Here is a 22,403-nt window from a genome sequence, read left to right on the forward strand (position 1 = left end):
AGGTTTACACAGAATGTAAAGTGATGGAGAGGCCATGGAGCTCACCTGCACAATTCTGTAGTGGAAGAGAACATTCTCTGCCTGCCTCCCAGGGGAAAAGGAAGAGCAAATAAACCTGATCTATTAGGGAACAGTAATTTCATGATTCCATTTAAATCTCCTACAGAAGCTATCAAACTTGCAGTGCTGATATATGACTTGTGATTGGATGAAGGGCGTGCAAATGATAAAACATGACTTAATTTAGTCTAATCTCTGGGGCTTCTCTGTCATTTTTCTTTTCTTCTTTGAGAATAATTATTTCATTATTTTATATTATGGGTCAAGTAAAGTTTCAAAATGTGGCAAATACAACTCAGCAAAAAGATTCCTTAGATGAAATTCCCAGAACAGAAATAGAAATAGTGTTATGAAAACCACCTTCAGGTGGTATGCAGCAGAAACTTATTTCTCAGTCTGTTTGCTGCAGACACTGACAGAAGCAAGAAAAAGAACTCTGACTCTTATCTATGGATCAGTACTGACAAAAACATGGAAACATTTCAGCTGCTGCTCGGCCACACACTGAGATAAGAGGAGCCAGATGCAAAGTTCCCAACAAGCACACAAAAAGAAGCCAAAAGCAGATTAACCAGGGATCTGGGCCCTTCTGAAAAAAGAGCTGGAGGCCAGCTGGGCCTCCTAAAGACTTAACAGGCAAGTGGATCCCACCCTCTTTTTTCTTTGTATGCCCTTGATATCTGGTACCAAGATTCATTTGTGGTCCCTTTCCCTCTGCACAGTCTAGATTTAAAATCCCACCTTCCTTGCTGGCATTCCCACATTTCAACACACCACTTGGATTCAACCTACATCTTGGATCCCAGTTTGCATGTAAACTCTTTTTTTTCTGGAGGAAGCAGAGTTAAACTCAGGCTGCCTATGGAGTGAATTCGCTCCTTTTACATAGTTAACTTTCAGCAGGATTTCTGAAACAGATCAAATAAGAATTGACTGATAAAAAAAAGTAATTTCTCACAGGGCTCTCTCAGGCACATCTGTCTTGCTATTTATTTTAGTCAGTCTTGCTCCTTCCCTTCCTAGCAGAGGAACTTCTGTTCCTTGCTCACAAGGGTCTCTGATGCATGTTTTTAACAGATGTCTTCCTGTAATTGTCATCTTCATGAAGCCCCAGTGAGATGATTACCATCCCTACAGCTCTCAGTTTGCTCTAAGAAGCTTCCCTTAAAACTTCTGCTTTGCTTCACCAAAATCAAACCCTTTCTAACAACAGACCCCTTCTGTCAAGCATCTTCACCTCATTTCAAATTTCATCTCCCTAATGAGTTTATAAATACAGTAGATAATATTTCTTTGGGAAAGAGCAGTGCCTTTGATCCACACCTCTCTATCACAAGACCCTTTTCTAACAATTGAAAAAGGCTAGAGACAAAAAATAAGAAAAAATGTTTAAAAGCCATGGCTTCTAATACCATAAACGTTATCATCTCTGAATGTTACTTTATTGATTCCAGGATTAGAATGCAAAGACTGAAATTTTATCCCCCTGGGTTATGTCAGAAATACCCAGTATGCTGAGGACTGTTGAGCCACACTGAGCCACACGTGTTCACCCACCCCCACAACTTAACCTCCTACCTAGGGACTGCAAAAAATTATAGTGATGACACTTCTCCTGTCATCCCCTAATAACAGGAGAATTCACAAGAGAGATTAGAGACCTTAATTCCATAGCCCAACCTTAATTCCTCATAGCCCAAAGGGATTCAAACACTTTTCTCTGACCTCCCCAAGAACATCCTAACCTAACTTCAGTCCTATTGGCCTGAGATTCTCTGGGGCCATAGTTGTCTACAGTTACACACTGTAGTTACAACTCCTGTTGTGGTTGTAACCCTGAGTGGAAAGGAATACCAGACTCATGGTGCCAAAAGACTATCAGAAAAACTCCTCCAGGACAAGGTAGGAAGAGGTCATCCCATGCTGGGCTCCCTCCTCTTCTAATTAATGATTAAGTCCTGGGAAGAGGAATATCAGGCTCCATTCTATGTTCCTCTAGATGCCAGGACACCCCCAAAGGGATCCAAGACTAAATTGCTCAGATTGATGCATGCACAACAAAGACCTCACAAAATTCCAGGCCAGACCAAAAGCATCTGGTACCCTTGGGCAACACACAGCATTGGGCACAGCTGACTGTGTAATGTTAACCCATCTCATTAAATGCAAGTGCTGAGGGCTTCTTCATGTATAGACTGAACTACAGACTGAACTACAGACTGAACTTTCTACTTCAGTTTTCCCACTGCTTCCTATTTCTGAGCTGTTTCTCAAGCATAAGGTCCTAATTATGCTTTTCTCTCTCTGTGTGCCCAAGCTGTGTAACCAGTTACCTCTGGAGAACTGCATTGTACACTCTACCACTGGCTGCTTCTTTTCTTTTCATTATCTTGCTAAGAAAGGGGCGTTTATTCTGCTGCTGCTCTTTTCTAAGTATTCACTTTGCTTTGAAACACCTGAAAAAAACTCATGCGTGGGGACATCTTCAAGGAGCAGGAAACCACTGAAGCATTCTACCTTTATCACTAGCAATAGAAATGCTTAAGCACATTTTTCTCCCTTCCCATTCTCTTCATTTTCCAAACTAAATGACAGAGATGATAATTCTCACACCTAGCCTGAGATATCAGCTCTGCTTGACTAAGGACACTGAAGCTAAACAACAGCATTCAGCAAAACCCAACCTATTCTCCATTAGCATACCTATGTACTAACACCACCTGCTAAAATAGACATCAGTATTGCCAAAAAATACAGATTTTTGCAAAAAAATACAAATTACAGATACTAGCAGTAGAATACTTCAAGTGACTTAGGAGTACAAGTATAATCAGCAGAGGTGAGATTCACACATGGGAAAATGAGCCTTGTTTTAAAAGTTTTAAAAGTTAAAGGGATTTAGAACACTCAATCCATTTGGAAAACAGGACTTGCCATCTATTTTTGTTGCTCTTTCATTTGAACCTCTGAGAATGGTAACAAAGTTTTCAGAGAATCTGATCTCTTCTTGTCACACGCTGCCAGTAATGGGTTAAATTAGGTATACATTACACAGCATGTTTGCTGCCTTTAATTGGGTTAGCTCTTTACTTCTTAGCAAAACACTGGTGATGGTGGTGGTTCTACTTATCCTGCAGGGACTATTTTATTTTTAAAAGTGATGAAGTGTTCAGGATGCTATTTCAGAGCTTTCACTCTTAAGCTTCCCCATTATTTATCAAGGGACTTGTTAGATATTTTGGATTAGCTGTTTAGCTGGTCCTATCCAAGGAACACACTGTTTCAGGATGCTTCTTGCCTTTATCCTTTTCCTGTTCCTGATATTGCTGAATGCTCTCCACCAAGGGACATCAGTAACTGGAGTGAAAACAGGCAAGAAACCTGGCACATAGACAAAATCAATAACATTTTGGAAAAGTATATCAAAAAGTGACCAAAGGAGCTCTGAATTTGGAGAAAGAAGGAAATATCTCCTTCCCTCTGTTCCATAAGAGACATTTGTGAAAAACTTCAAAAGAATAAAATATTAAAAAAAATCATTTGGGTTTTAAATACAAAGAGCTAATTTCCAAATGAGTCAAAAAGGAAGAAAAGCAATGCAACAAATGCCAGCCATGTTCCATAAACCCAGCTCAGCCTGTGCCCTGGATTAGCTGTGTTGTAACATCCCCTAGCTCAAATCCTACATCTCAGAATCATTCTCTACACCTTGAGTCCTTTAGCTCATATTTACTTCATTGCTGATCAACAATATTTAATAAAAGGTCTTGTATAAATCCTAACTTAATTTTTAATATTCATTCCATCTAAAATAAGTTACATCTGACACTTTCTAACTTTTCTGGTGAAGGGTAAGCACTATTTTTCTTTATTTTGATGTAGCAGTAGAAATCCCTAGCCCTGATCAAAAGCCATGAGCTCCAAACAACTTCTCCACCCTCTGCTCTCACCCTTACACAACTCTGATGCAAACAAACTCTTCAGTAGCCTTGTACTGGGCTTTTCACATCAGACAGATGATATTTGCCCTGGCTATAAGTCACTAAATTCTCCACATGCTTTGAGACACCTAAAGTGACCCATTTATTTCCTGGGGTTCACGGGCACAATATATAAGCTGTGTCTTCCTCAACTGAATGGTGGCAAACTTGCTCCCCATGGTCATTTGTTCTCCAAAATCATGACTTCACAAGCGCATTAATCTTCTTCTGGCTCCTAAACAAGATCTAATTATTTTTTTCTTCACAATGTTATGAATGAAGTTTAGCAGTTTATTTTGTGGCTTCAACTCTGCCATTTACAGAAGGTGTCTGTAAATAACAAAGCCCAATGTTTTTAAAGGCTACTAGAAAGGCTGTACACCAACATAAACCAACATTTTTTAAATAAAAGGTTCATTTAAAAAAACCCATGCAAACAGAAAATTCCTCTTAAAAAATTCCTCTTAAATTCCTCTAACCAACCAAAAATGGCTCTGCAAGGGAATGTCACATTCATATCTATTTATGCTTTAACTTCTCCTTCATCATCACGAATAAATTAGCACCCTTATCAGTTCCACCCTTGGCCTCTTGATTTTGAGATGCAAAAGATCTGTAGAATCACAGAGGTCATTTGTACTCTAGCTCAATAGATTTTATTCATGCTGCAGTAAAGAGAGTCACGTCCTTATAGATAACTCTGACATTGTTTTCTGAATCATAAAAATTCATCATCAGAACTCATAAGGTTTTTGTTCAATATTTGCCTCAAGGCTGAACACCATACACAGTTCTGAATGTAACCACTGCTGACTGCATCATGTGATTTGATAACAACTGCTTGTGTATTTTACAAGGTAGGAAACATGTCATTTGATACTCAAGCAAAGAAAACCCAAAGCAAACAAACAAAAAAACAACCCAGTTATAACTGTAGTTTTGGTACTAAAAAATAGACTGAAACAATTCCAATGTTTCTGTAAAACTGGAAGTTGAATTAAAGAAGTCATTAACTTTTGCAAAAGATACTCATCATATCTGTTATAAGTAGAATAATATTATAAAATACATTCTGTATCACACCTTCCTGAATCATAGAATCATAGAATCCTAGGGGTTGGAAGGGACCTCGAAAGATCATCTAGTCCAACCCCCCCTGCCAGAGCAGGGCCACCTAGAGTACATCGCCTAGGAACGTGTCCAGGCGGGTTTTGAATGTCTCCAGTGAAGGAGACTCCACAACCCCCCTGGGCAGCCTGTTCCAGGGCTCTGTCACCCTTACAGTAAAAAAATTCTTTCTGATATTCAACTTGAACCTCCTATGCTCCAACTTACACCCATTACCCCTTGTCCTATCACTGGTCACCATAGAGAAAAGCCTAGCTCCATCTCCCTGACACTCACCCCTTACATATTTGAAAACATTGATGAGGTCACCCCTCAGTCTCCTTTTCTCCAAACTAAAGAGACCCAGCTCCCTCAGCCTTTCCTCATAAGGGAGATGTTCCACTCCCTTAATCATCTTAGTAGCTCTGCGCTGGACTCTTTCAAGCACTTCCCTGTCCTTCTTGAACTGAGGGGCCCAGAACTGGACACAATACTCCAGGTGTGGCCTCACCAATGCAGAATGTTAATATTACACACGAATAATACCACCTACTTTGCAACCAACTAATTGTAACTAAGTAAACTTGTGAGATGACAGTGTCCCTTCCAGTTCTCCTTCAGAGAAACCATACAACTGGTTCTGAGTTCTGGGGAAAAAAATATTACTCTGGTTGAATCTGTTAAACCGCATCAGATAAAAAAAATATATGTTAAAACCAGAGTCTACTGTGGCCAGGAGCAAGACTTATGCATAGTGACTTCACCTAGCAGGGGGGTCATTGCAGTTATTAGAGAACTGAAAATCAGTTGTTTTAATGCAATGGAAACTTCTACAGGAATTAAATTATTTTTATTAATGCAACAGAAATTTGCCTCCTGTCTGGAAAGTTTGTGTCACAGTTGAAGCACTCAAAATGATTCAGTTCTGTAACAGTCTACCAGCAGTCCCAGGGTTCAAAAGCAGCATGGTCTAGCAAGCTCAGAGAGAGGTTGAGCTATTTGAGGTAGATTAAAATTAAACACTCTTCCAGTATTCTCAAAATAAAGTCTCAACATCCCTAATTTGCTGGTCTTAAACAATTCCTTAACTACAGTCAATTTTATTACTATTATTTCATTACCTCCTGCAATATGTATATTTCTGTTCCAGCCACTTCCAAGAGTCTTTTAACATTTCAGAATTCAAAGTTCCCACTGACATGATAGCCAAATCTAACCTTGCCTAATAGATATCTTTAGAAGAACCATAAAAGATCTCAAAGCAGTCATTAACCACAACTGCATCCTCTCATAGCAAACTGTCTCCTTTCAAGGCTTATATTTGGCATCCACCTGAGCACAGCCGATTTGGGACTAAATCTCCAGGACACAGGGTGGTAGAGATGAAAGCAAAGCTATGGGGTGTTCAAGGGTTCAATCCTCACCCGTTCAGTACCTGAATACATCTCTGGCTGTGCTCTGGCAACCAATTTGAAATTCAGCAGCTCACAGACTGTAACTACTTAGCTGCTTCATGGCCATTGAGGAGATCTGAAGAACTGGACCTCCATCCCAAGCTATTTATTGGTCTCGTGTCCATAAGCAGAGTGTCAGGCACTGGGTCCACAGAGAGCAGGAAAGCAATGTAGAGCTGCTCTGCACTCCCATGCAGTGTGCCCAGGAACACACAAGTACCATACAAATTCAATCATGGCAAGATAACTGGAAATTAAAGGTGCACTCAGATACTTGTGATAAAGGGCAGATAAAAATCTTTATATGTTCTGCTGAGTATGTTTTTTGAGAAGGAACAAAAAGTGAAAATTCAACTGACAGAGCAGAAGCTCTATGTTCCTTTGCAAACAGCAGAAAGAGTGGAGCAATGTGCCACCTTTCTGTTAACAATACAAGCATCTCTCCAATGAGAGGAAAAATTCTGTGGATTAAAATGTAACATTTTTAGTAGAGTCAGGGTCCATGTGGCTCAACAAGCCAACCTGCCTCCATGTGCAACCCCACAACTTCTCACATAGTCAGCAAGAACAAGTAGAGAAAGAAAAATATCCAGCACAACCTTAGCCTGGTGTAAACCCATCACGAAACAGTACAATTGTTTTTTTGCCCATTCTGATTAACACAGTTTGCTCCAGCTCTCTTTTAATCTATTATTCTTACTGAAGTCTTTGGGTTTATACAAGAACTTCAATCTTACTCCCATGCAAATTAGTAAGAGAAAAAGCTTACTAGGACCTAGCCCAGGTGATACCAACCTAAGGGGTCAAGGGGATGCTCTCTCTTTGCTTGAAGGCAACAGGAATTGCCAAATTTGACCATCTTTTAAAGCCTCCATCCATTTTTCCCCCCCTCTTAGTATTAATTATCAGAATGTTACAAAATGGAGACATAAGGATATAAATAAAACTCCTCTGGCAATGGTTTAGGAATTCAATCCTTCAACCTTTCATCTTGGAGCTATCCTTATTCCCACAGTGACCTCTTAGCACGTGAGTTACAGCAGCTTCACGTCCAGGAAGAGTTTTCTCCTTCAAAATGCAACACTTCACACTGAGAAATGGGTCACTGGCTTTCACTCTTTTTTTAAAATAAGATAGAGCAAGTTGCTGTAACCTTCCAGAGTCCCACTGCTGGTAATGGGTAAAATCCTGAGGTTCCCCATGTAGTCCTGCTTCAGCTCCCACTGAGATGAATGACAAAAACTTTGCTCTGCTTTCAGTGAAAGAGGATTGGCACTTGGGTTTTACTTCAGGCCTGGCTTGTCCAGGTTTTGCACTGAAGTCAGTGGGACCTGGCTTGAGAAAGGACCAAGGAGCTCTACATCCAGCCTCCTGTCAGTGCATCACTCAATAACAAGGTCAGGCCTGGACATGTTACTTTAAGTGGAAAACTATGTTGAGGAAATATGAAACCTATTGCTGTTTGACTGATTTGAGATTTAAAGAAGAGGTTTACTATTTCAGAATAATATAAAAGTATATTACAATCCAGCAAAATCTGAAGACATAAGAACTCTGTTCATCTGTATATTCATTAATATAAAAATTACTTGCAACTCATATTTCTATCAGCTGTAGCAGGGAAATAACTTCCAAGCTGAAAGGCAGTAATATATTTCATCTATTTAACACACCAGAGATGGGCTTGCATACCTCTTCATTTAAAAATTGAAATGCATTCTGAGGCTACATGAATAATGAATACTAAGAAGACACCTGCTGCCAGCAAGTCTAAAAAATCCAAACTTTATTACAAACAGGTTTAAAATGCATTCCTGAGATTTCCATTTTTCCCAAGATGACAGCTTTGAGAAAGCTCTACTGAGCAATATGGGTGCTGCTTGCTTTAAAGCTCACTATTTAATTTCCTCTGACATTTGGAATATTTTCAGTCCATTCTGCTCATTCTCCTCTTTGTGTTATTTGTTAGACTCTCCTTTTCCTTTCATATCTTTTCTATCAGGAAATAGATGAAATGATTTATCTCGTCACCACAGAAGAACAGCTCATACTGTTTTCCTTTCACTTCTGCTTCCCTGTTACTTAACTGCAGCCCTGCCTGGTTCTTTGTATTATAGTTTCCATCTAGGGAATTAATAAATTAAACAGAACAAAAATTAAATTAGACTTGGCAGGCTTGCAATAGCTACTGATTTAGGTGCTTCCTCATATCAAATTGAGAGGGAATGTTTTAGTATCCTAGGGGAGACCAAATGAGATGAATACCTTGAAAGAGATTAACATTTGTTAGGGAGCAGAAAGAATAGGGAGCAACTTTGGAAGGGCAACTATTTTATTTTTTTTTAATCTCTTTAAAATAGAAGGAATCAACTGATCCATCCAAAGACCCCTCCTGAAACTTAGCATGCTGAGAAGTATCAAAATACCCCATACTTTCTGACAAGCTGATAGAACCTCTACCTGAAATTTTCCTTTTTTAACTCCAAGTAGGATAAAGAAAGCATCAAATGTATTGGTGATAAACTAAAAGTGAAATTATCACAGAATAAGAAGCATGGACTCCAATCGATTTTATGTGCTCAGTTTTTATTTTGCATTTCTTTAAATACAACTGGGTCAGGGCAGTTCCCTGGAAAGACATGGAGACTGTCCTGAGGAACTGCTATACCTGAGGAGATCAATCCACAGCCTTCCACATAGGATTTAGTAGAGAAATGAAAGGAGACAGTCACAGCAGGACCAGGAAGCCTGCAAGTAGCACTCAAACCTTAAATGTGATGGAAATCCCTTAATAAAAACCAGAGGGGATGAAGCAGAGTTTGCCACAACTCAGAAAGTCACCAAGTTTATGGAATTCAAACCTGGAATGAAGGACTCACCTGGAATGACACAGCAGTTATGGGGAGGACAGAGCATCTTCCCCATTCTGAACTGATCATTTGGCATCATCTCTAAGGAAACACTAAGTTTAGAAGCCTTTCAGTCTTTTGGGGGAGCACATTGTAAGGAAAATGTCCAGCTATAATAACCTCAGACTCCTGACTGATTCAGCATCTCATGACATGTCAAGACATGGTTAGCACAGAACTGTGGTTCACCAAGTTGGATTTTTCTTCCAAGTAAACAGGAGAGCATGTAATAATGTATTTTACTAGAAGCAAGCTTTAGCTCTACAAATTATAACCAAGAAACTGCACTGAATAATTTGTAACAAATACGACAAATAATTTCCATTATTTTGCACTGCAGCAACAACCAACCACTTTCTCAAAAAAACCCTTTAATTTGAATCTGATAATTTCCTACTTCATTTTCATTTCTTACATTTTTTTTAACATAGCCATACTAAAAATTTCAAAAGTGTTTTTTGCTGTCATCTGGTCATTTCAAGTGGCATAATTTTCTTTGCTGATAGTCCATATAACTGCTATTTCTGGGGCTGTAAACAGCAATCCCCCATGAAATCTATGCAAGACTGCTAATGGGATGTCTGTCCACCCAGCAGTCCCAAATGACATCCTGGCATATCAGCTCAGAGTGCCAAGAGAGGTGAATTTGCACAAGAATATCAAGCTTATGAGTGATGTGTGAGGCACGAGAGTTGTTTTGCAGTGTTTGTTAGGGAGGCAGCTATCACCAAAAAGTGGCAGGTACCAAGAGTTGATGACATCTTCAGTGAATTGGGGCAGTACCTCAGCAAGATTTAGCAGAAGGGTCCTGTCACGGCTCTGACACAGGAGCAGAAAGCATCTCTCTAATCATAGTTTACATGTTCATGCAACAGTAGTGATATTTGTAAGGAAAAAGCATATCCAGGGATGAGGTTAAGGGAAAGGAAAAGCAAAAAGTGCACCTAAGAGGAACTGCTCAGTTTGCCCAACCTGGTTTCACCTTGTCATGAATTGTAAGCTGTCATGTTAATCCAGGAGATTGCAGCCAACTCAACATAAAACCAAATGTATTAAAAATATATAGGTTTTCAATCCAGCAGAAAAGTATCTCTTTACATTTTGGCTGAAAAAGAAGTCTAGTTAAATTCCTCCTGCCAAACAATATTTCCAGTGAAACCCAGTATGTTACTGCTCTGCTCCCTGGAATACAGCACAAATGCCTCAAGAACAAAGTCCTCAATGGTTTAAGAAATATTATACTCTTTCTGTGCAGTATACTGAGGGAATCTGCACCTGATGGCGGAATCAGAGAGATAAAAAATAAAATAATAGACAGTATTCAGTAGAAAAGTCTGGGGAAATGAAAGAAAAAACCACAGCTAACACAAATATACAAAATTACATCTTGCCACTGTATAGCTTTTACCTGCTAATTAAAATAAAGGAACTACTCTATCACCTTGTCTTCACAAGTTATCCCAGTTTTGAAAGCTTTTTCTTACTGTTCTCACAAAACATTTCCTCCTGGACTGACCTGTATTGTCTTCTTTTTAAAATAAACAGGAGGAAACACATCTGTTGTGATGGCCACACAAAACTAGCCAACTATTAGACCTGATGGCACAGCAATCAAGCAGGATTTATTACTACAATTCCCCATAAGTGGAGATATAATCATAGCCCTTCTTTCTCCATCAGAGCTAAGAAAACCATTAAGTGACTGGCTATAATTTTTTTCAGTGTTCCCTTTGGGTTCTAAACAAATACACAGACCCGTGCTGCCTTTCAGATCAGGCATTTGGGTTCAAGTATATTCAATTCTAAGTGAATGCAGTGACAAGCCCAATTGCACCATGCTATTTATTTGGCTTTGGGACTGGCCTGCTAGATAACGATCCAGATTTTTCTCAGTAAATGTGACAAGTCAATGAGAAAAGTTAAATATAGATATCTCGTTAACAAGCAAAATTGGAATAATACATTACAAAGCAGACTCAGCTTTTCAGGCCCTTCATTATGGAACCTAGCTAAGAGGTCATTTGATTAAAGCTGAACAGAAATATCTATACATCTTGGTTTAAAAAGCTCACCAAATTTAATGCATTTAATAAAGTTAGTTACAGCTGGCTTCTAGAGCCAGACCTAATAAAAGAGTTTCAGCAGGGAGACACCAAAGCTTCAGATTTCCTGCCCTCTGGGATGAGCCCACACCCCTGTTATTTGCACTGCAACAGCCAAGTGAGCAGAGACCCTTCAAAAGGGAGCCAAAGCTTCAGGGGAGAGCTGCCCCTTACCAGAGGGCACTTCACTGAAGAGAGGAATATACCTGAAATTTCATCTATTTTTGCTGAGAGCTGAATTAGGACAATTCTGTCTGCTTGGCAATAGCTGCAACAGTTGGAAAGAACAGACTACCACTTTTCTTTTGAAAAGACTGCTATTTTAGCCCAATAATAGTATTTATGTAAGTCACATAATTAGAGCATTTGCCCAGAGACAGGTCTACGTGGGGAGATTTTAATCAAAAGGGATAGGTAGCACATGGAGTAGCAACTAAGTGGTGTTGTTAAGGTTTATCATGCTGGCCTCTACTTTTCACATAAATTCTGGTTTATATCTAGCCCTTAAGGATACCAACTAGGCAAGAAAAAATATCAGAAAATCTTTTTAAGACCCATATTTTTTCTTTTTTCTAACCCACTCACAAACATTATTAGCTCAAATCCCTTTGCAATAACTGCCTAAACATTGAATGTAATTTTATTTCTTTGTTAATCAAAATGGTCATTTGAGAAATAGTGATCATCCTGAGCACTCTCCAAAGACTACAGAGGAATTATCTTAAATTTAATAAGTGCTGGATAAGTCTACAGAGCATCTTCATTTTAATTTATGAAATTGGTATTTCATTTGTTGACCATTTGTGGGTGATATATATAAAAAAAAAGTAACTGTAGATATCCTGTCAATTGATGTGTTCATTAAAACTGTATGCCCATAGGTAAAACTGTATGCCCAGAACATTCAATTAAAAAATCATAGTTTAAACTCTCCTGCTTGTTAAAAACTTTACATGCAAAATTATTTATTGCTGTTCTGCAAGACTGAGAAGCAGTTTCAAAATGAACTTTGCTGTTTACCTAACATTATTTAGCTCAAATATTTAGGTAAGAATGCCCTTATGATATTACCAATTAATAGCTACTAAAGAATTATCCAGGGGAAAAAAAAAAATCTTCTGCACTAAACTCAGCATATTATTCTTTGTAATCTCAAGGGGGAAAAAAACAACCAAGATTTATGTCTTAAAAAATAAAGCTATATGCTTTTTATTCACAAGATAACAGATGTACACATTTCTATCAATTTTTCTGCTAAAATTACTGGGGTGACTGGGCTAAAGTTCTTAGTTATAAGCACCTGAAAATCAACTCTTCCTCAGTTGGAAAATAGAGGATTATTTTATCTAAAGGTATAGATGCTTTAGCTCTCATCATACTCCATATGTTTATTCTGAAATTGTTTTTTTAAGAAATCACAAGCCAAATCATGGCCACAGTGAAAAAAGTAAGAAAACTGCCACTCTAATATTTCAGGTGCTTGGATTTCACCTACCATTTATATATGTATTAGGATATTTTGTGATCAGAGAATTTTACTACCACTAGCAAGTCAGAGCCTCCTTAAAAACCCCTCTGAAATAGGAAGGCATTACCATCTGCATGTAAAACAAATGTACAAACACTGATTTTAAACATTTCTAATGTTCCTTCCCTCCTTTGCCACTCAAACACCCCAAGGCCACTGGTATAACCTAGACATCCCCTGGGCTTTTCTCCAAATTTACAGTTTTCCTCCTAATAACTGAAAATCTCTGAAGCACTGAAATTATGTTCCATCCACTCCCCCAACAAGGACTGTGACATGATGAACCATCCCCTGGAGTTATGTTCTTTTACCTATAGCATCAATAAGAGGAACACCACAGATGGCTGGTCCTCCAACACCAGAAACATCACTTCTGACAGCACTTGCTGCCTGCAATGAACACACTCATCCACTTGGGAAGCAATGTGTCATGTCATGTGTTTCTAGATAGGGAAGCAAACTACAGACTTTCCAAATTCAGCAAGACTGAGATTAAGTGTAAAGATAATAATTTGGTTTTCAAACCAGCAGGGGACCCAGGGACAATGTATGACCTACATACATTCAAGGATGATTATTTAGCTAGACAAAATACCTGAAGCTATACTACTGTAAATCAAAGGTATTAATAAATATTTTTGTGGTGGTGGTTTAAAGAGATGTAAATACCAGCCACATACTTGGCACAAGATAAGTCACTTCTAAAACTCCACGTGTTCACTCATTTCATGTTGCAGACATTCTTGCACTTCTTTCTTGTTTGAGCTGTGCTCTCTCCCTCTCTCAAGGGTAAGGACTACTTTAAAAATGGGGATTTCCCGTTGATGAGTGGGAGCATGTTGCTTTTGACAAGGAAAAAAGGTATAATATGATTTATGAAGAACTAACATCATTTGAAACATCTCACATCTACCTCGCTTAAAGGAGAGCCCAAAGGAAATTTAGTAAAGAAGAACCCTTAAGTCAAAATGACACTTGCTGTCCTGTGTATTAAAAACATTCCTTGTAAATATTAAACTTTACAGCTATTTGAGAAACCATAATCAAAATTTTAAAAAGGAATTATTTTTAAAAAAAAAAAATCAAACCATCACCACTACCACACCAAACAAGTTATTAGGGATTTTTCCCTAAAACAGATACCTCCTATCATTAACTTTGGAAAAGACAAAGGGCACAAAATATTTATTATTTGGCTTTAAACAGGGTGCAGTTCTTATCCATAGCACCAGGACTTGACTCTATTGATTCCACTGCTACTACTGAGACATCTCACTCTTGCTAAGCCCATGAGGTTTAAGACTTGGGTTCACATCAGCTTTCAGTAAAGACAGACCTAAGCCACAGAAATAAATGCCAAATACATAACTATTCCCAAGTCTTCACTTTTTGGGACAGCAGTTCAATAGATTTTAGAGAAAGGAGCCAAATATAACACAGGAGCTCAGAGTTCTGAGTTCCTAACAAGTCTTTATCATTATGAATGTTGAAAGCTTTTCAGACAATCAAGGGCAACACTGCCATATCTTTTGCAAAGGATAAGATCTCTCTGAATCTGTGCCACTTATTTCCATTGTTAACTTGGGTACAAATTCTGGTTTAGATGAGCATTATTCTCAGATGACATTCTCAGAAATGCAAGGTTAGACCTATCTGATAAATGCATCCCCTTTAGATGTTACAAGCTCCCTTTGCTTGCAGGCCGCAGCTCTATTAATTACCAATGTTTTGCTTCCCAACCTGACATTTCAAGCTAGAATTCTGTTAGTTTTATTCATACCAAGAGAGACCCATAAACTGGTGTAGAGCTTGCTGACTGTGCAGGCTGCCTACAGGAATGGAAAAAAAGCAGCAAAACCAGAGCAGACATTCCAGTTGTGATCCTCTAAGAGAAAGAGGACTGGGACAGCAAAGAATAAAGGAGACCAAAGACCAGAAAAGCTGTTTAGACTATTCATATACAATAAAATTAAAGAAGGTGCTGATGAAAAACTGAAATAGGGGATTTAATTTGCAGCTAGGATGTTCTTTGACTACAGTGTGCTGTGAGGACAATATTGCATCCAAGAAAGACAAAATTTGAAAGAGATTTACTATTGTCTTAGGGGAAGACACTTTCTGTTTGGCTGAAGAGGAAGAAGGCATCTTGAGAAGGTCCAGAGAGATTTGCTACTTGGTCCAAATAATAAATTTGTCAGAAGTCCCACAAGGAAAATTCAGTTTTGTTCCTTGGATATTTATTCTCAGTGAATTCCTGTTTGCCAGTGTGTGGACTTCTCTAGATACTGAGGAAATATGAGGGTTTCTTTTAAATAGATTATTTGATGCAGGAGATATAAAAACACACTGTGCTATAAGTGTCCTGATTTCCAATTAATATTAATGTATTTCAAAAACATGATTAGTTTGGCTATATGCAAGATTCTGAAAACACACAGGGGTGTGTTACTTACAGGGGTTATATCCTTCTTGAGGTGCATACATGTTATTAAACCAGACATTTTTGGACACCTATAAAAACCCAGCAATTTTCATAACCTAAAGTAGAAAAAATGTTCTTTTTTAACATGACAAGATATTTCTGAAAAATCAAGTGTGTTTGCCCTCTTATCACACTAAAACTTTATCAGCTACCTTGGGCATGGCATTTTACATGAGCTTCTGGTTTGTTATGCCAGATAACCTGCCTCTGCTTCCCATCAGATACCTTCTCTAAGGGCCAGCAAAGGGCTACATTAATATTTCTGCAATTATTCCAAGGCTGGTGCCTTGTACAAAACAAAAGATTTATACGGGTCAGATTAACCAAAGGCACTTACATGACTAAAAAGTGTCAAACTGTGTAACTTTATGTCAAACAGTAAAGGAGCAAAATACCAGCCAAATGTTATTCCTCCTTCTGCCAAGATAATGAGCTTGATTCTATTCTTTCTTAATCCTGATTTTATGGAAGTTATCTCCTGTACAATCTCTTTGGATCTTTGCTACTCTGAGAGGAAAAAGGATCAAGTACAAAGATTTCAGAGTCTTGTAAACTCATTTCTTTGTATTTTCTCCTGTTAAAATACAGGTAATAGTTGAGACTCCAAGCTCACTATGGGGAAAAAACCTGCAATGCACCTGAGCAGTTATCAAGTTTTCAAATTAGATACTGAGGTACCTAAAATAGCCACAGAGCTCCTCTTAGACCAATTTCATTTGCTTCAAGAGCAGTGTCCTTGGTAAACTACCTTGGGGAGCTTTAACCTGCTGAAAAAATGTCTTCACACCCTTTGGAGAAAACCCAGCCCCACAGCAGCAACACGAAACTATTTTCAAAGCAAATATCTGTGACTGGGAGGGCTAAAGATGTGTGCAGGCTGCAGGTGTGATGGGAGCCTGGGTGCCCATACCCCAGCTCTTTTCTCCCTCCAAGTTTCAACCTTTGAGGAAACTGTGGTGCAGGTGGATTCCAGTGGAATTTAAGAGACACTTTTCCAAGTTTCCCATACGTGATAGCAGAAATTAGCCTACTCCTGCCATGAAATTTACTTAAAACTCATTCTGGTATTTAGCAAGAGCTGGGGTTCCTGCCACATCAGGACATGGGGACACGTGCTGGGAAGGGGGATGGACAACTAAAGGGGCTTAAAATGTGCTTTAATAGACAACTCATTCTAGCATTTTTAGTAAGTTTTGAGAAGATTTCTTTCTCTTTTAAGAAAGAGAGGTTTTAAAGCGCTTTTTGAGCTTTGCTTCCCAGACACAGATGGGCTTCATGCCCCATTTTCATTTCTTTCATGTGTACTGCTGCTGGCCATGAGCAGGAGGTAAACCCTGCCTTCACTCCTATGGTACATTTAAACCCAAATGACTTCCCAATAATTTATTTCCTACTTATTTAGCGTGAAACCGCGGTTTTCCTCTCAGGCGCTGCCGCACTCCCCCTTCCCGCCTCTACACAGTTCCCGCCTCTCGCGCTTCCCGCCCATCCCCTCAGGGCCGCCCGCGCGCCCGGGGCTGTTCGCGGCTGCTCGGGGCTGCTCGGGGTCGCTCTTTCTGTCCGATTTTTCAACAACACGGTCGGGGACATCGCTGCCCCCGACCCCATAGCGTGTTTGTCCTCTGAAGCGAACGATCGGGAGCTCTCGGTGCCAGAGTCACCCCGGAAAAGCTGCGCAGAGGGAGCGCTCAAGGAGCGTTGTTTCCGAGGAAGAGGGGAGGGGTGTGTGTGTGAGGGGGCATTTCAGTGAGATGTGGCAGGAATTATAAAAACGTTACTGGAAAAGACGCTTTAGAAAGGGAAAGGAAGCAAGAAAGAAAAATAGGATGAGGAAAATGTCAGGGAGAGGCTTGCTGATCAATACAGCTGTTGGGTTGTTGGCTGCCTGGGCGGGGCAGCCGCCATCTCTGTGTGTGCCCCGGGAGGCGGCAGCGGCACCCGATGGCTTCTCAGCTTTCCGTGATTAGAGCTGTTTGAAAACCAACCACCAGCAGCTTGAAAACCAAATGTAAAAGAGGGGAAAAGAAAACAAAACCGTTGAAAATTGTTCCCCGTAGTTCTGAGGTGGTGGCAGGAAGAAGCAGCTGTGTTCCCCAAGGCCTGGCTTCCAGTAGATGCACATAACTCTCCTGGAAGGAAATAAACCCACCTGCTACAGTGACAAAGGATTTTTGTAGCCAGGATTGGCTCTTCATTAAATTGTCATCTTTTCATAAGGCAAAGAGAACACAAGTTTAGGTGAAAGGGGGAGATGGGATCATTTCTTCTGTTTCTTCATTTCTTTCTAATACTGGTGGAAACAAACATGTACATATCTGGTTTTTCCTGTGCTGCCTTTAACTCAGACTTGCTTTTCTATCTGATGTGGGAAAACACAAATGCAGATGAATGTAGGGACAATTGCTGCTTTTAGCAAATTATAACACCTTAGACAATTTTACAGACACCTGATTTTGGATAGTCTGGCTCTACCAGCAAGCCTCACAGAGGTCCTTAGGCCTCAGGACACAATGCTTTTTCTTCCCATTCAGATCAATGAAAGCTAAGGATGCTCAGTGTCTCCGAGGAGCTGCTTAGTACTTAACAGAACTGTGTCTTAAATCTACTCATGGGTGGTACTGTGGAATTATTGAGTAAAATGAGAAAGAAAGAGCCTTATTGATGAGCTGTGGTTATAGAGATGTTACGAACTCTCTCAAAGCAGCTCAGTCTCGTAAGTCTCTAAGGAGAAGAGAGGAAGTCATAACAAAGACCATGAAAATAATTTTGACCATTAATATTTAATATTTTACCTTTTTCTCCCCCCTTTACCCTGGCATTCCTGCTAAAACAGCTGGGATGAAAACTACTTTCATTGTTCTTTAGGGAAACAGTGTTTTGTTACATTACACCTGTTCTTTAAATGCATGAACCCTGGAAACCACGGAAGCAGATAAATCTCTTTGTGAAGAAGGCATATTCAAGATTCCAGGGACAAAACTGATCTTTGCCTTGTGGGTTAATGGCATTAATAATTTCCATTTTGATAAGTCTAAATGTAAAAAGCCTCCTTACGCAAGAGTCAACCCTTCAAAAGTGACTATCCATAATAAATTTTCAAGAGCAATGAAAATTGTCACTCTGCCAGCTTGATAAATTGTAGCCCCAACTGGCAGAGCCATTTGCTTTGCAGTAAGCACAAAATGACAGATCTTTGCTGAATACAAACTATATGCTTGCACCTTTCACAGCTGGTTTAGCTTGTAAACGCAGCAAAAAAATAAAAACTGAAGGTTATGCACAAAAAAATGGTTTCACATCTAACTGCTGCTCTCAGTTGAGAGACTTTTTTCCTATTAGAAACTAATATTGAAAGAAACCCTTCAGGTGTCTGCAGGATCATCTATGTACAACTACACTGGGGGTTTCTTCACATGAAGTGATTCAACAGTATCAGGGTCAATCATTTCAGGGAGAGAAAAATCATGTGTATGGTGTCACCTCAGTGCTTACCAGAACACACTCCCCTTCACATGTGAAATGGTTACTATTCACTGTACTGAGCTGCATATCCTGGTACCAATCAATTTGTCACCTACTGTAATTCCACTGGCTGCTGAGCTGTCTCCCTGAGGACTCATTCTAAACTTCCAAGTCACAGAGCATGCCTTGGAGAAAGAAATTGCTTTGTCAGAGATATGTTTAATTCTTGTCAATAGATGGGATTCCTTCCACAAAATAAAAATAAAAAATAAACACTTGCCTGAAGCCATTTTTGCATAATACATACATTATGCAAATGCAGTTGATACTTAATGACTGTGTTGCTAAAAATAGATGCTTTACCTTCAAAAGGAGATTTCCACCTACTTGGTACAAGCAGTCACTCCTATTCCTAGCAAAACTTGTTATTATGTACAAATGTAAAGATGTGATACACGCAAGGTGTGCCTAAAGATTCTTGGCTCTCCTGAACCACAGAGGTGTCAGCAATGCCTGACAAGGATGGTCTGATGAGCAAGAGTTGTACAAAGATATTCCATTATCCTGGAAATAATCTGCCTGGAATAGATACTGCAATGGGCAAGTCTTCTTACTCGGTCCATCCTGTCCAGAAGATCCAAGCAATTTTTCTTCTCTCTTTTAAAAGGTGCCTTTAACCAGCATATTGAACATTCTAGTAAGATACAGCTTCAAGACCAGGACCTTTCTGGTCTTTTGGCATGTTCACTTCAAAGCAAGCTCTTGAAGCTCCACATCAGAGCTCTGGATGTGTGAGTAGCTCCATCATACTTCAGTGGGCACATATGCAGATATTCTTGGAATATTAAACTGCAAATTCCAGACATACCAATGACTGGTATTCTTGATATCCCCAATTCCTAACTCATTAAACTTAAATCTTGGGTTATGTTCTTTTATGTTCCTATTGTCTGGATCTCTCTGCTTGTTTACCACTCTCTATACTCTTCTCTATCCCATTACAATGAACATTAATAAAAAAAAAATGCCAAACCAGCACTTACTCCAAAAAACCCCAACCAGCCGTCCCCAAAAAACAAATCAACAAAAAGCCTATTCCCAAATGTGCAGAAAACAGAAAATCCCCTAACTGAACAAAACCAGACATGAAGTACAAAAAAATCCTCAGAACAAACAAACAGTTAATATATTTGAAAATTATAAGCAGCTAGAAATCAGAGGCTTATTGGCAAGTTATATGGCTCAGGAAATCTCACCATTAGAGTCCACTGCTTGCTACACCTATTTATATATAGCTATAGATACCCAGGTTCTTCTAAAGTGATTATTATGGGACAAATTTTGTCAATTATACCTTACTATCTTAATTTCCTCATCATAAAACATCCCTTTGCCTCATCTTACAGAGCTGTGCCAGAGAACTGGACTGGCTTGTATGAGACAGGGAAAGTCTGCATCAAAGTATCAGCAGAACTGCTGGGTTCTTGGGTCTCCTTCCAGACCTCAATTTGGCTGACTGGATGATAACACTTCAGACAACTCAGTATTTCCAGGAGTTTGTCACATACACCACATGGAAACGTGCACACAGAACAAAAAGGAAGACAGGAAAGGAAACAATACCAGAAGATGGGGAAAAAAAACTGAAGCACTAATGATAATCCATAATTTCTTGGAAACATTACACAGCTGGTAAAAATTTTTGCCCTATTAATACATGAACTTTGCCTAAAAAGAAGAGTAGTTGTGAAGAGTAAAACCATGTGATTGAATGCTGAAGCATTTCAGTCTTTGATGGGATTTCAGGAGAGGAGTAGAATAGCATTTCAGTTTTTGTAGTCAGGTTTGTAAGAAACCTGGTGGCATTAGGGGGATGAAGTAACAAAGTGCCAAAAAAAAACAAAACCAAAAAACCCCACATTGAGTGAAGATGGCAGTCAGGAACTTACACAAGTTGGGAGAAGACTGGAAAGCAGCTTCTGGGATTTTCTTCTCTCCTGTCCTCACTAGACACGTTTCCATACAATGCAATATTCCCCAGTTTACTTGAAATGTAATTTCCTCTTAGAAAGTAAGAAGATGTTATGTCCTACAAGTGTAGAATAGTTGGGGTTGGGAGGGGGCATTTAAAGGTCATCTAAGGTCATCCAAACTCCCTTGCAATGACAAGAGACATCTTCAAGTAGATAAGGTTGCTCAGAGCCTCATCCAGTCCAACCGTGTCTCTTCCCAGGGTTGGGGCATCAACAACTTTGGACAACCTCCTCCAGTGTTTCACCACCTTCATTGTGAAAAAAATTCTTCTTTATTTCTAGTCTGAATCTCCCTTCTTCTGGTTTAAAATCACCCCATGTCCTGTTGCAAGAGGCTACTAAGGGAGTCAGCAGAGTTCCCTAAGACGAGGGTCTGTCCTATATGTTTGGACCTATGGTCCCTTTGGATGGGAGCCACTTACAGCTGTAACCCATCCTCTTCTTATGGGGATGCTGGTGATACAGGGATGGTAGGAATTTCTGACCTTGGCAACACAAGGTGGAGATGGAGATTGAGAATCACTCACATCAGCCATTGACTGACCTGCCATATCCAGAGCCTCAGATTTGTGGTACTGAGGCACCTGGGAAGGGGAGGTGGACAATTCCAGTTCTATGTGTAGACAAAAATGGCACAGATCAGCATGGGTAGAGGAGGGCTGGAAAGATGGATCAGGAGTGGAAGGGTCTGTGCCAGAATGTTTAGATATCCTTTTTTAAAGATGGAGTGGAGATAAGAAGGATTGCTTTCTTAGAGCTGCCTTACCTGAAGATCAGACAGAAGAAGTATTTAAGCTAAAAGACAATTTCGGGGTGAAAAATCAAAAAGAAAAAAAATTTGGTACAAAAAATTTCTCTAAGAAGAAAGAAAGTATTTTCTGAGTCCTACATTGAAGTTTTGAACTGGCCCTTCAAAGGAGAGGTGAGCAAGGGGAACACCTAACTAATTTTAGAAGGAAAGATGTATGATGCTGCTGTCTGAAATAATAGGAGACTGTGACTTGACCCAGAAAATCCTTTCACTTCATACATTCATAGTGCTGCCAATAAAAGCAAAACGAACATGCAGTCAACAGAGAAAGAGAAAAATAGGGAAAGTGTCTAGATTCTGACTGAGTTGAAAGCATAAATTATATATATATAGATGCAAGGGGGTGGGAGGATATGTTCCTCTTTGCTGTTTCACCAGGGTAAAGATAAGGTTTCTTTCTTTGCCTTCTTTCTTTCTCCATTGCATGAAATGGATTGAAATGGGTTTTATTCTATCTAGCCTTAGGCTTTTCTTT

Source organism: Heliangelus exortis, chromosome 14 (genome assembly GCF_036169615.1).
Source record: "Heliangelus exortis chromosome 14, bHelExo1.hap1, whole genome shotgun sequence".
Taxonomy (NCBI): Eukaryota; Metazoa; Chordata; class Aves; order Apodiformes; family Trochilidae; genus Heliangelus; species Heliangelus exortis.